The sequence below is a fragment of the Anser cygnoides genome, chromosome 4 (genome assembly GCF_040182565.1).
Source record: "Anser cygnoides isolate HZ-2024a breed goose chromosome 4, Taihu_goose_T2T_genome, whole genome shotgun sequence".
Lineage (NCBI taxonomy): Eukaryota > Metazoa > Chordata > Aves > Anseriformes > Anatidae > Anser > Anser cygnoides.
In genome coordinates this window covers 47910124-47925861 of record NC_089876.1, presented here as the reverse complement: position 1 = coordinate 47925861, position 15738 = coordinate 47910124, and the positions used below count along the sequence as shown (strand labels likewise).

The 15738-nt window shown below is 39.5% G+C and overlaps 1 long non-coding RNA gene across 3 annotated transcripts in view; it reads right to left on the bottom strand.

The window, feature by feature from the left end:
• The window catches only part of LOC106032354 (uncharacterized), a 102259-nt gene that overhangs the window by 45908 nt on the left and 40613 nt on the right, over positions 1-15738 (bottom strand). For 2 of the 3 annotated variants that reach the window (XR_010831134.1, XR_007166096.2), the window contains exons 4-5: positions 14103-14214; positions 2432-2580 (exon numbers count right to left, since the gene is read on the bottom strand). This is a non-coding gene — a long non-coding RNA (uncharacterized lncRNA). Of the gene's footprint in view, positions 1-2431; positions 2581-14102; positions 14215-15161; positions 15265-15738 lie in introns of all 3 variants that reach the window. The other variant, XR_010831135.1, reaches the window with a different exon arrangement.

Sequence of the window (15738 nt, the reverse complement as noted above, 5' to 3'; positions counted from 1 at the left end):
ATCTCGTGAAAAAAGGCATATAACCCAATAGAAATTGAGTGTGGGATCTCAAGGACGCACTGGAAGACTTTGTGAGTTCAGAGTCATGAAAGCCATAAATGCTAATACAAGTGGTCCACGAGCACATATTCAAAGTAGAAACAAAAAAGGATTTCCCCACTGTGGCTCATGACTCATTACCTAGCTGTAGCCATGGTAGGCAGAAGAGCATTCTTGCAAGGCTCTATAAGCCCCCTGGGACTGCGGTAACACAGGGGAGTGAAACTGCTTCAGAACAAAACATATTTTAGGAATTAAATAACTTCAGCCCTTGTCCACAGTATAAACATTCTCCTTTTTTTTCTTTTCCTAGTGGTAAGGGTAAAAATGCCAGTAAAATGTAGAAGTCTCTCCAGAGGGTCTACTTTCATGTTGCAAGAAGGCTCACACAGTGTAAAGAGGATGGCTGGAGAGCAGAGAGGCCATTACCAGGGATAAGATAGATCATGCTGGATAGACCATGCCCAGAGAAGTGGCATGGAAGGACCAGAAGAGAGAGAGAAAGTGATGAATGAAAGGGAAGGATGAAAATAACATTGGACTGGTCACATTTTTGAGGGAATGATCATTTTAACCACAGACTGTCAAATAACTGACTAAGCTAGAAACACTTTGATGAACACCCCAAATACAATACATTCCTGAGTGTTACCTTTGACTTCAGACCTCTAAAATCTGGCGTTTTAAGAACATATGCCAAGTATGATAACACATATAGGTAGATTTCCGTCACCCCCCTTAATTGTTGTTGGCCTTTGAAACTCTAATAACAATTACTGAGTGTCTTCTGGACATCTGAGCTGCTAAGTCTCACTTTACTCCGCACCTATAAGCTACATTCTGGGTAAAGTCTCACTGTCTTCTGGGTTGGTGAGGGCCGCCTTTCCTATTAATGTCTCCTATAGACTCCACTTTTTCTCCAGCCATTAATAACAGTGATTGTAAGAACAAAGAACTGGCTTGAATGTCATTCAGAGAGGCTCTCAGCCATGGGAGTTTTCCCCCAGCTCCATTTCAGGCAGCATCAGTGAGGGGTTAAGTATCTCATAGAGAAAGGACCACTATGTAAGCAGGAGTGACTTTTTTTGGATGAAATTGCCAGGATTCCCTAACCTAAAGAGGGTACCACCATTCTTTGTCTTTTTTATTTTTTTTATTTTTTTTAACCTTGAATTTTCTGCATTGCCTGTTTGTTCGCTCTCTGGACACTGCCAGATATACATTTTTAAGCCCTCTTGGCTTTGAGACATCTTCTTTTCTGCCTTAATCAGTAGATACTTTGCTGGATATAATTATAACCGGAAACCCTTATGTGCATGTTAACATAGTTTGAAAATCAACTGAATATCTAGAGTTTGGGAGTTTTGGTTATAACTTACTATCCTCTCAGTGATTAACAGGCTATTCCACATTTGCCCACAATTCCACTAATCTTGTAAATGCCCCTCCACATCCCCAGATTGTTTTGTCTTGCTTAGCTTTAACTCATCATGGCTTTTAACTCCAATTTTTTCCTGCTAGCAGTAACTTAGAGAATGTTCTTGTGTAGCTGCCACCTCTGTTTTCCATTTCCAGAACAGTTCATTTGTTAACCTCAGATTTTTTGAGCAGTCCCTTGTGAAGCCACATTGGCTTTTTTCGTGTTCTTTGCATATTTTTTTTTCTCAGAGGAATTTTAATCTGTTGCACCCTAAATTCTCATTTCTTATTAGAATTCTCCAGCTTGTTTTCACACCCTTGGATTTGAGGTACTTCTTCTCATTGTATCCAGCCCACTAAGACCCTGATTTAGCTAAGCAGTTAAGGATGTGCTTAATTTAAAGAATGTGTATAATCCTATCCCTGTTCAACAGAACACATATATCAACTGCTGCTCCAATGGGACAAAGGCACATGCTGAAATTTACTGTAAATTTGTAAAAATGTCTATTCCTGAAATCTAATCCTCCAGTCCTACTGCAGCACCTTCTGGCTCCTAAACAGTTTTTCTCAATTAAACAAAAGATGATTTTGTAATTCTCAGTTGCTTTTATCCTTTCGTTTTCATGGTACTTGTTACCTTCTGACCTTTAAGATCACTGAGTTTTTTACATCCCCTAGAGAGAAGTAACCGCATGTTTTACCATATTGGCATAACAGGCTATCATGTTCTTGCAAAGCAAGAGACTCTTTATACACAGTAAGCAAAATAAAGCTGACTTTCTAGACCTCCAATTTCTGACTGATAGGATTTGCATTTGTGAAGGATCAACTGTGAAGGCTCAAACTTACATGGTTGTAAGGCTTTGTATGGGTGCAGAGAATGCCCAGAGACAATATGCTCCCAGACCAGGCTTTACCTTGTTTCCATAGTTAGGTGACTTTTTACTCTCTTGTAGAAAGTGACACCTACCATGCACGTAGAAACATGTTTCCATGAGATGAAGGAGCAGAGAGAGACCACACATGCCCCAGAGTGGTTGATCATCATTTCCATGCTCTCAGTCACTGCTCCCTGCAGTAATTTGTCCCCTCCTCATTGCAAGAATCAAATGAACTATCCTGAAAGAAAGAAGTTGTGATTCAGTACCATAGTACTGTCCTGGTGACTTTTTGTTTTCACCCCAAGCTTCAAAAACAGTCATATTTGTTCTAGTAGCCAAATGCAAATTGAAAAGAAATGGAAAAGAAGTGACAAGCAAATCTTTTCAGGATTGAGCTTTGTCTTATTAATTAAAGCTGATAAAGTAAGGATAACACTTAAGAATTTTGCACCTTGAGGCAATCAAGGAAGTCTGAGTCCTGACAGTCAATCTGACACAGCACTTACAGCTTCATTCACTGTCTCCTAAGAAATATGTCACTTTGCTTCTTGGCTACACTGTTGACTCAGAGTGTAACATGATTTCCAAGCGAAAAGCAGAACAGAATACAGACCTATTTGATTCCTGGCTTGGTATCTTGTTTTTGGCTTAAACAAAGCTTTGGTTTAAATTATTATTATTATTTTTTTGATGTTGTTGGATTTTGGAGGGAGGGGGTATGTAGTTTTACCTCATTTTTCAGTATTATCTGTTAAACGTATTGTGCAGCTTGATGCTATCACCCACACCCCAACAGCACTTTATCACTTTATCACTTACTCCCTTTCAACCAGGAGAGGAATTTTTCTTGGTGTTAATAGAAGTGCAGTAAAGCACTGCACAGGACCCCTCTGAGAGGAGAAGTACAGAGGGGTTAGTCTAAATTAGAGTTTGGGTGTTTTTTTAAACAAAAATAAAATATTTTATTAACATAGGAAATGATTCAGAAGAATCTGCAGTCTACAAAGCAGGGTAATGTCCTTCAGATGGTACAATTACCCAGACAACTGGAAAAACTTGCAATTGCACAAATAAGGCATAGCACTGAAAAGCTGATAACAATGTAAGAAGTTACAGATAGGTATTGCTCATCTAGGCAAGGGTGAGCGTATTGCAATCAGCAGCCAAACTTGGATAACATGATATGTAACATATTAAATAAAGATGTTTAACGTTTCTTCATAATAAAGTAAAGAAGTCATAAATCACAAAGTACTGAATCCTTTGGGTACCACAATTCTACAAGTTTGAAGACAAAGAAGATATCAAGTTTCATTCTCGTCCTCATTATAATCTCTGCGTAGTAACCCTGAGGTCAGGGAGAGAGGTGAGAGTCTAAGGAGGTAAGCCTTCAATGGGGAAGGAGTGATTTTGTTTTAGACTGCCATGATTTCTTAAAAGAAGATTCTGCTGCCTGAGTAATTTGGAGCATTTTGCCTCAGAGATCTGAAATAACAGTGAAATTGGTAATACATTAAGTAATTCGGGGATCATTTTGTAACTGAGACTGCCCTTTAAATTTATCCACTTTCCCTGTAAAATGTTCCCTTCCAAGAACTAATTACTGAGTCATTCCATTCCTGTGTCATGTAAGTACTGTTTCTTTCCATTTCCAGGGTTTTTTGTGTCTGCATGAACCATTCCTGTTTCTCCACACTAGCACACTTTGGCTACTCACAGAAAGGTAGATGGGACTATTCAAACTGACTGGCCATCTTGCACCAGAGGGGAATTAGCAAACCCTGATAACTGCCTATTTGCTATCATTCACCTAATCATTTCCAAGTACTTTTGAGCCACAAAAGCTTTAAAATGTCTCACGTGGTTGGTATTTTTAACCTTCAGTAAGAGATGCAGGAACAGCTTAGCCACCCTGCCGTAGGTCATACAGGCAGCAACAGAGAGGGGCCCCAAAGAAGCTGATAAGGCTGCAGCGTTCCAGCCACTAGACAACACCACCTCCTTCTGGAAAGAAAAGTCAGCAACATGGTTTTCCAATGCAGGGAAGAAAATAAAATAAAATCACTGCAACTCCTTGAAAACAGTTGTGACACAGCCTTCTTCCCTGAGAACAGGGAAATAAAAAGTGAATTGGGAAATTCACCTTATGAGTCACATGCTATGTATTTCTACATTAAAATGAAAACAACGAGGTGTTCAGAACTTGTTCTAAAAGATAGAAGGACACACGAAGGTTGTGTCCAGGGGCTCAGCTGGCCTGAAGAGCCTGTGTTTGAAGCAAGATCACCGCGACTACGGAGAAATTGGGTAGGCACGTGAACAAGCTTTTGCTGGCCGATCAAGATTGGGTCTGCTTTCTGGTTAGGTTTCACAACCCATGAGGCTGTCTCTGGTACCCAGCCTAGCCAGCGCAGGGAGAGCTGTACTGGAGGGTATGCGTGAGCACCTCATCCATCTGGTCTAGTGCCATAGTGACGGATTTCCGAGAATACAACCTGGAGGCTGCTTTTGAAGTTTCAGACCTATGGGGAGACCAAGTGAGCAGATTGTGTCCAGAACCCAGGACGTATGGAGCTGAGATCATTACAGTGTCATTCCTACCGCGGTGAGCACTGAAAGGAGTCCAGACCGTTATTGCATAAGAGTCAAGCGTTTTCCTGGCAGTGACAGCGAAGAATATGAAAATGTTGAAACTGAATTTATTCTCAGTTTCAACATCATCTCTCAGAAAGAGTCAACCAGCAATGGAATTTCACGGAGGAAAAGCTCCTATAAAACTAATAGCTTTTCACTCTCTCTCTGTCAGCAGATGATTAATTCCTGGTGCTGGAGGTGCATCTGAGTGACTTAGAAGAGCTCTGGAAGTCATGAGGAAGCAAGAGAGGTTTCGACAAGGGCTTAATCATTCTATTCTCAGGACTTGTTCCATCCAAATCTCCACTGAGTAGAAGCCAGCAAGAATTTTTCCTTAATAAAGGCAAAGGAAAACGTCAAGATAATCTTCGTTTGCATCTTGGGATCTCACATGAACAAGAAACTAAAGCAAGACAGATTAAAAATGATTTTTTTTTTTTTCAAAGTCAGATGCCTGATGTTAAGCACCTAAATATGTTTTCTGAATCTTGTGTGTATACTCCTGGTGCCAGAATAAACTGGCTGCTTGGGGCCTCTGAAACGTATGCCACATAGTCTGACACATTAATTTAGAGTCATGAATTTAATTAGAGTGACCCAAGTTAAAAAACTTTCACTAAACTATTCACCAGTGATTACAGGGGAAGAGAAAGAGAGAAAGAAAAAAAAAAAAAGAAAAAAAAAAAGAAAAAAAAAGAAAGAAAAGAAAGAAAGAAAGAAAGGAAGGAAGGAAGGAAGGAAGGAAGGAAAGGAAAGGAAAGGAAAGAAAGAAAGGAAAGAAAGAAGAGTCCTATTTCTTCAATCTCCCTGTTCCTATGTTCTGAACAAAACAACACCCAAACACAAACCCTCACTTTGAAGCCCCAGCAAACTGTGGCACTTCTGAAAACGCATTCCCCAGCCCCCTTTGCTAACTTGTGGTAGTCGCTGCAAAGTAGCTCTCAATATTTGTGATACTCCTGTATCAAAAATAGTGCAGAATAATGGAGAAAGAAGCAGATATAAAGATATTTCCCGAGCAACCATTTATATCGAGTACCTTCTAAAAGCCCTCTGTGCTAGAGCTGAGAACACAGAGCTGAAAACATACCATACTTTATCACTCTCTTCAGAATTTAAAAAGTATTAAGAATACAATATAGATCCAGCATGTATGGACATAGATTAGAATATTGTAATTTTTTATTCTATTTAAATATTTTTTATCATTTTTTAAACTGCCCTCCAAACATCTGGAAATTTTCTTTAAAAAAAACCAACAGTCTTTTTAGCAAGCGGTAGAAGAGCCAAAGCTTTCTTTCCAATCAAAACATTCTCAAATACTGATTCCATTTTTTCCAAAATTTCATAAATATTTTTGAAAAATCCTCATGATCTTTCTTTCTTTCTTTTTTTCCCCAAATAGAAAAGTTTGGTTTAAACAACACTGCCACTACAGACAGAGAAAGTCCTGCTCCTGAGGGAGATATTCAACAGTCCTCATACACATTAACCATTTTCTTTCTTCATTGCCCTTCATTCAGTCCATATGTTTGACTTCTGCAGTGGAAAAAGCAGGTGTCCCTCAGAACAAATTGCCTGAAGCACCTCTGGAGTAGCTCTATCTGACATATGATCTATACATGGAACCTGGTTGACATGCTGTGGAAAAAATAGCTTGTGATCACCTAATTAAAGACTGTATAATCACGCAAGTAACCTTCAGTCAGCGCTGGAGGTTATACTAGGATGACTTATCAAAACCATTTGTCTTACTGAGCTTACTTCCTTCACCTTGACCTTTTTGTTGCTATATTTGGTCCCATTTCTGCTGTTCCACCTAGAAGGTCTTCCTATTTTCCCCAGGAAAATATTTCAGTCCTTCCCTCTGCAGACAATGCCTCCCAACTCATTTCATCAGCTCATGCTTTTAGCATGCTGTGACTTCTGATGACAAAGTTATCAATGGGACAACTACACAGGAACGCTTTCCAGATGGCACAGAAGGAATGCCACAGCTTTCTTCCTCCAGCTCAACCCTTGCCCTTTCCGGAGGCAGACCTGTTGCTTCTTCTTTAACCTGTTCCTTACCACTTGACAGTTTGTGTAGAAGTACCCATCTCCCTCAGATTATTTCAGTCTCCCACACAGCTCAGTGGTACTGAAACCCTGCTAGATTAAATCTCTACCTTTTACTTCCTCTGAAAATGAATTGTCTTGTCAAAGAAGTATCAGTTAACCTCGGAAAATTCATCTTTGATAAACTCTTGTTTTTTTTATGTGTGTGTTGTGGGTTTTTTTTTAAGTCAATTTTCTACTTGCCTTTCTATCTCTGTTCTCTCTCGGTTTTTTCAAATCCTTACATACTACTGAGGTCACACTAATAAACTGCCCAGATGATTTTTTCCTTACTTCAGTAGAGTGTGTTACAGGCATTATCCCCCAGTCATAAATTGCTACCTTTGAATTAATTAAATATTGAAAATCCTTTCTACCAGACCTGCAATTTCCTGTGACAGATCTCAGACTTATGACATGGACATTAGCCAGCTGCTCTTCCACCACAAACATGCTCATTTGTACTTCTATAGCTACTCCTGTCTACGTTTGTCTCCACAGTCTACCTTATAACATATAGCCTCATCATAAAATGAAAGTAAAGTATTCTTTAGTTTGAGGTCATACTCAGACTACATCGATCCTCATTCCTTTAACTGAGGGAAGAGGGGATGTCTTTTGCCCCAGCTTCTAAACAGACTCAAGAAATATACTCATTTTGGAAATGGTCTTGACAAATGGTCATGCATGTCTTCAAAGGGTTCAGATTGGCTACTGATGGCAATGACCATACCTTACATTGTGCTATGTGGCAGGAAGGCCCTACACACAAATGCTCCAATCTGAAGCTTTTTTCCCCCCCAGAATTGCAGCAGAATAATAATCTAAAAATAACATTTGGTCCAACAGAGAAATTAAAACATTGATTTCAGCTATCAATGTATTTGACATTTTGAGTATTTATGTCAATAAAGACTGACCAGAAACCATTTCAATGACTATCTACCTAACCTGCTGTAGCATCCCCAGAAGAGCTCCGTCTGAGTAGAATAGCCTGGCTTGCTGACATGCCTGGGACTGAACCTGGTGTTTCTGCAGAGCACTTCATCCTCTTCCAGCTCACCTGAAGCAAACTCAGACAGCACTGTGCAAGCGGTATAGCCCAAACCCACCCATCACCTAGCAGACAGGAAAAGCGCACACAGCAAATATAGGAAAAGTAGAGACAATTTAATGATTATTTTATGTTTCTCGTGGAAAAAGCCATAGACAGCTATTCATTAAATCCCCAAAACTGTCTTCCAAATTTTTCTGTTTGAACATGTAAGGAAGATCCTCCCTTCTCTGTCTCAATCTCCTTCCATCTTCACCATGCCAAAACCCCAGATCAAGCTGCATTTAAGCAATATACAAGGAGTAATTTCAATCCACTTAGTATGTGTAACCAAATAGCTCACTACTCAGTATATTCCAAAGTTTGGGAATGCTTGCGAAGCTGCCACATAGCTTTCAGTGCAATGCAGAGCTCTGAACTGCCAAAGAAACTGGAGGTTCTTGCCATTAAATTGAGGTCCAGTGTGTCACAGAGTGCACATTGTTTTGCCTAATTAGAACCTGGAAACAATTTTTTTTTTTTTATTTTTATTTTTTGTAGAACTGGTGAGTAACCACCGAGAGACCAGATTCACTTCTCCACATTAGTACTGAAAGAGATTTTGACAGTGGGTTTGGCCCTCTAAGAACCATCTGCCCTATGATACCATCTCCGCTCCTAATTTCCATATATTAAATTTCATTTTAAAACAGCTGAAATGCAGGATGCTTTTTTCCTCACATCACCCCTCTGAGGAAACCATTGCTTTTAGCTTCCATAAGGGTTTTATGAAAGACTGAGAGAGCAAGACGTCCCCATGACAACCTCTGTAACGCTGGTCAAAATGGCATATTTTTAGCCAGTGCCCAGCACATTTTATGTTTAAACTAAACGCTATGTCTGTGAGCCATATACCCATGACAGATGCTTAATTTGGCAGCAACATGACGGTGTTCCCAGGTGCTACACGCTACAGCAGAGCTGGCAGCAGGCTTTTGTGTCAGGGCCTTCTTGGCACAATCACCTCCAAGCGTTCCATCCCTCTAATGATTTTGATTGCCTCTCTCTGCATCTTTTCTAACTTCACGATGTACTTTTGACAAGAGCTACACAGCCTACTTGAGATGCAGCTTCAAGTGGGAATTTGGTCAGAGCGAAAAAGGGATCTGACTTAACAGATTTGTGGAGTAAAGTAGTTGTAAATAAGCATATGCAAATGTGAATGCACTAATACATTTGTCAGAGCTTACTTCTCTCCTGCTGTTGCAAACATTGCAACAGAGCATGTTTTTTTGGATTGGTAAGGTATACCTTCTGATCATGAGCTGTACAATCCTAATGACCAAACAAAACAAACTGGGTCAGTTTAATCCCTTGAGCTCTCCTCGGACAGGCTTCCTGATTACAAACAATAAGTAGGGCAGCACCTCTTCGCTAGGAAAAAGACAGAGGAGTCATAAACGAGCGTACAGAAGCCATGGGCTAAACTGTCTTATTAAAATGTGTTAAGCCTGGCTAGCATACGTTATCAAGCAGAGCCATCCCCCACTGGCCTCAGACGTCCTGGAAAAGGGATGCCCAGTGGGCTTCTCCTCCCAAGGTGCTCCCCCACCTCCCTCGCCAACACCCCTCTGAGGGTGCAGGCAGTGCTGCAGTACAGGCAGAGGGACAGACCCAGATGGCAGTCGAACACATCAACCCTGTGGTGAGGCAACCTAACTACAACTGCCAAGAGGCAACAACAGGAGAATACCCTAAAAAAAAACTTTTTTTTTTTTTTTTCCTTCTGGCATGGGAGTCCATATTTTGTGAAATACTGGTAATTTGCAGGGCAAGCAGACAGGTTTTTTTGGTCAAAAACACAATATTTTTTCAAAAAGCAGGTTTTAGTGAAGAACATTTGACCAGACCTTCTTCCAGTTTCCTGCTCAGAAAAGCCTGTCTCTCCCTCATTGCCCCTGGACTCACATATGCCAGAGACTTGTGACTTGGAGCCACCTCTCACACTGCTTTCTAGCTTTGGTCTTGTCAGCAGAGAGGAACAGAGATATGCAAAGAGAGAGAGTAGACAGAAAATAGAACCCTTTAAAAAGAAAAAAGAAATAATGAATACACACAGGCAACTTAGAAATGGATTACTACAAAATGATACTGACAGATGTCCTCAGAAATAGCCCATGGTGGGGAACTGGCTAGTCATACAGAGCTGGCTCTCCTTAGTCCCAACTATTGAGCTGTTTTCAAGCTAAAATTGCATGAAATATTTTCCTAACTTTACTTTTCCATGTATATAATAACTATCCACACCACAAGTGTGTTTCACAATTGCAAAGTGGGAAGAGGAGATATACACAAGACACTCTGTATTAAAATGTGATTCATGCTATGAAAAACAAATGAGAGCCCTGGATCTGACCTAGTTGTGAAGTAATTTCAAGTGATAATAAGACACCAATGATGAATTTGTTAAATCTGGAGTACATGTGGAACTCATCTGAAGCCTAGAGCCCCAAAATAAATACACTAATTTCAAAAGTGATGCAATGTGACATTTGGCCCATAAGCAACTTGCAGAGGACAGTCTAGCCTGCAACTATATTTTTTGTAGACATAAGTTTGGGAAATTTTTAATGCATATTAATATTTCTTGTTTACATATTTGTTCAGTGAGACAGCATTCTCTTCCCCAGTTTAGAGACAGCAGAAGTCACACTGCTGGGTATAGTACAGTGTCTACCAGCTCTAGATGATACATACAAACAGTGTATGAGTCTTTTAGCTCAGAAGAAAGACAAAGACAAAAGTCTGGCTTTATGCACATGATAATTATTATGAATCAATCTAGCATTTCTAATATCTAATATCATGTTCAAAAAATGGCTCGGTCCAATCTGTACTATAATTGAGTTGTCAATATGTCCATAACAGGCCTAAAGCAGTTAATCATCTGAAATCTTTTCCAGCACTGCATTTCTATGATTTCATCCCACCAAGTATGTGCTGCCTTGTTCTGAATCAAGCTCCAATGTGCCCAGCATGTCCTTCATAGATTCTGTCTAATCTCTTCTTGAAAGACCTCAGTGACAGCAATTCGGCGACTTCCCAACAAAGCCTGTTCCAAAATATAAGCCTTCTGGATATGTCTACACAGTATCTCTGTTTTCCATCTACTACATATTTTGTATTTATAGTTCTTTGCAGTTCTTTGCAATATTCATTACTTGTTTTTATGGACATGATTTTGCAATAATTTAGCCCATTCTCATACACTGAGTTCTGCCTATTCACTGAGTAGGGAACTTAGGGCTCTAAGATGGACTTCTTTATTCTGTTCCCAGAGCTAGGAGCATACAAGTCAGGAGCAGAGATGCTGCGCTTTGAAGGACTCTGGTGGACCTGGACATACGTGCTTCTGATCAATGAGGCTCATCTATATATAAAACTTATTTCAGAAGAAAGTAGAGCTTGAACCAAAATTATTCTCTGATAACTCTTTGGCTAGGCAAACCTTTGGTGGCTAAAATAGAATGTCAATTTGCATCAGTTTTCAGAGCAGGAAATCTAGATGCATCCTCCTCATCATCGACAATATAATTTACTGTCAGTCTGCTTGCTGCCAGTTTTGTTTCTAAAAGGTTTTAGCTTTGCGTAACTCAAGAACATTTGTCAACTTAAGTCAACAGAAACTTTGTTCTCATTGTACAGCCAGCAGCTGAAATATATGAATATTGCCATGTAATATAGATAATGTCTAAAGTCAAATCATTTTCTATTCCGTAGTTTTTGCTTTGTCTCCACAGCATCACTTCTTTTCTTTCCCATAGCCTAATACTAAAGTGCAAGGTAAGAGTTAAGATGTCCTTTTATGCCAAATGCTGATAATTTGTCAATAAAGGAGGAGGAATACAGATTTACTAAGGAGGCATATGACAGACTCTAAAGTAGTCTGACAATAAAAGGAGAAGATTCTAAATTTTCAAGGACTTTTTGGAAAGTTATTTTAGATGGCCCAATGCAAAGAGAAATCAGGAAGCAGGAGGCATATGTTACATTGCATTCACAGCACAAGGCAACACAACAGCCTAAGGGCAATGAGAAAATTTTTATACTGCTGAAATGGTTCACAAGTCCTCCAGTAAAATATTCCATGTCAGGACAACAGCCTGACTTGTTGGCCTCTGCTGATTCATATTCTTTCAAGTTAATACTGAAGACAAAACAACTGAAAATGAAGTTTTGACATGTACTTAGTTGTAAACCCATGACTGTCTGGCCAAAACCCCATGCAAGTCTTTATAAAAAAAAAAAAAAAACTCATTACCATTACTCCCTTGCATTTACCTTTCTCTCTGAAAATAATATGTTACTGCTGAGACTTAAATTCCAGATAAGCTTCTGGAAGGGTTTTCAGGCTAAATTCACTTTTTTGGATATTCAAATGCACGCTATGTAATGAACATGGGACATAACCTAAAACTCTCAGAAAAAAAATAAAATCAATTTAATCTTAATTAACTAACTTATAGCAATCATTTTCTTATGAGCACTTTTAGCAAATGAAAACCTGTCTGAAATAAATGTTTCTATAGATTTCATAAATCAGGAGACATGTTAACTTTAACATCATCTCTGAAGACTTGCCATGCCTGTAATCAGCCATGTTAGTAAAAAAAAAAAAAAAATCCCTACCCACAGATACTTGATGAGCACAGCTATTATAAATATGTGGTTCCACATTTACAAAGAATATCACACAAGACAATCAAGCATTGTGTTGCTCCGTCACCCCCTGAAAATCTCTCTGTTCTGGAAACATTAATATTTCCTTCCTATAAAGAATGGCTCAAAACAAATTATAATTCCAGTCCATATACTGGTGAAGTTTCAGAACAAACAGATTTAGCACTGAAAGGGCTGTGGAAAGGCAAACAGTATGTTTCACCCTCATCTATATTGAGTCTCTTCTATTGTAATTTAGTATTGTAAAAAAAATTAAAAATTTAAAAATCTGATGTGCAAATTATATTTCCACCCGTACAAAGACCACTTTACTTTGCCAGAAGAATACAAAGAAGACCAGGTAAATGAAAAGCAGCCCAGCATTTATATATGAAGTCTAACTGTCTCCTTTCTTCTTGTCAATAACATGAAGCTTCTGAATAATACCTGAGGACACATTTTTTATAACACAAAGCCCACATGTATGCCTGTCTCTACACAGTTGTTTGCATTTCTATTATTATGACATATACCGGGGTAGGAGTTAACGTCCCACATGCAAACATCAACTTCACATCCTCAGTTACAGTGATGTGTGTTAAAAAACTGGCCTGGGCTCAGTATTACCCCTGCATCTCCACAATCACTACATCAGAACTGCAAGCCTGGTCTCGAGGTGACCGCTCTAAACCACTTCACTGCGTAACATCCCCACAGCTACCAACATACATTTGCCAAAGACCCCACCGAGAGGGTGCAAAGAGGCTCACATTAGCTTAAATTTCATAGGCATTTTCTGCAAGATCTGCAGACTCCTCATGAAGTCCAGGAAGCACAGAGTGCCCTGAAGCAGGACAACTACCTAGCAATATGCACTACCCTCCCAACGGGATGGGATTAACCCCTCCGGACACAACCTCTCGTAGGAGGCCCACTGGAGCAGGATTCGAGCTGCCCTGTCCACACTGGGGCTCCTTACAGTGCTGCCTTCTGCCTCACAGGCACAGCCACCACGAGGTGGACAGACTTTGCACGTGTCTAATAAGTCAACGTTATGATGGGAAAAGTTCACCCAATGCCAAGAGCTCCAGCAAAACCGTATAACACTTCATTTGTGTGCTAAAAGCTCAATAGGGATTTAAATGAATTAGATCCTTGTGCACAAGAGAAAGTTAACCCTTGCTGAGGAAATATTTTTTATCAGTAGGGCAGAATTAGATAGGATATATTTCTTGGGATGCAGTTTCATCTGAATGAAAATTAAATGACTGACGTACCCTGTCTCCGAAAGTTTCTTTTTCATAATTTATTTCTTCTCTTTTGTTTTATGAGCACACAGTGCCACCAGGGTCTTCTTTTTCTTCTGGGTAGCAAAACCAAAGATAAATTCTAAAAACAGAAGAAATAAATAATATTTCAGAACACTCAAATTCAAGGCTCTCTCTCTGGTTTCACTTGAAACAAACAAACAAACAAATAATAAATAAATAAGAATAATAATAAACTTGTTACGAAGTACAGTAAAAGTTTGCCAAGTCTCTTTAATGACCCAGAAACTGATTATGATGTACTGAATTTTGCAAGTTAGTAAATCTGCCCACATACACGACCACAAAACAAAGCGCTAGGACTGTTAACAACAGGATTTTTGTTCAAAATTACTTAGGTCCAATGGCAGAGTGATTCCTAGGGAAATTTTTTGGTGGCTAACTGGATGACACCAACAGCATATATATAAATTATTTGTAGACACCACCAGATGCTTCTTCAGTGGAAGATTTCTGCCAGGCATGCCGCAGAGGACTCCGCTGTCACCCCTGGCTCTCAGAAAACCATGGTGAGACCAGAGGGCTGCCATCTCCTCTTACCTCTGTACTCATATGTGTAATTGTGTATGAAAATAATTGTCCTTTTATGCTCACTTATGGAGCAGAGCAGGACAAAGTCAGGAAAGTTGCTCTCAGACATATCATCCTTGTTTTTCACTAGCACAAGGCATAAGCAGGACCTGACCCAAAGTCATCCCAAGCCAACTGATATCCATCCACTCAGTTCCCTGGGCTTTTGCGTGGGACTAAACACAGAGTAGCACAAAACACAGCACCATTATTTTTCACACACCAGTACACTGACAAGAGGTCACAACTGTTTTAAAGGCACTCTTGCTGTGCCTACCAAAACCAAGGGGTGTTAACCGTAAGATACGACTGAATCTGGAGGGAAACAGGTTGGAAAACAAAAATATATTTGCTACTGAAAATCCATCTTTGCTAACCAAGTTTTTCTTGCTTTCTTATTTAAGTGTTTTGTGTTTCCCTTGTCAGGAAGCACCAGACCTTGGGAACAGACGTGCCCTTGGGTAGACTCATGATTTGTGATGTTATTTCTTCAGCCTCTGCGGGTCTTCTTGACAAATTTCTGTCTGAATTGTATTCCTTTCTGAAAGAAATATGCTTGTAAGTCAGGGTTTACAAATATCTCACCAAGTCAAGTGAAGTCCAAGTGGGTGAAAGGCAGTTTTATTTTCCTGCTATGAATTTTTCAATCACACCTATTTTTATGTTAGCAGGGGAAACTGCCGTGATTTAATAACTACAAGCCATTTACCAAACATGAACTCAAACAAGTACTTGTAAAGAATAAAAACAAATGCTTCACTCCAAAAGGTATGTTTTCCTTTTAAACATGTCTTCCGTTAGAATAGAAACATAAATTTAACTGATTTTTACATGATTTTTTTTTTTTTTTTAACAAAAAGTTATTCCCTCCCCCCCATCCCAGATGGCTAGATGTTGACTCAGTGCAAGGAACTTGGGAGGTTATACAAACAAGAACCTAGTTTGACAATCCATTATAACTTGGCTAATACCCCTCTGTTGCCAATAACCAAGTCTCTGCTAACACTTTCATTCC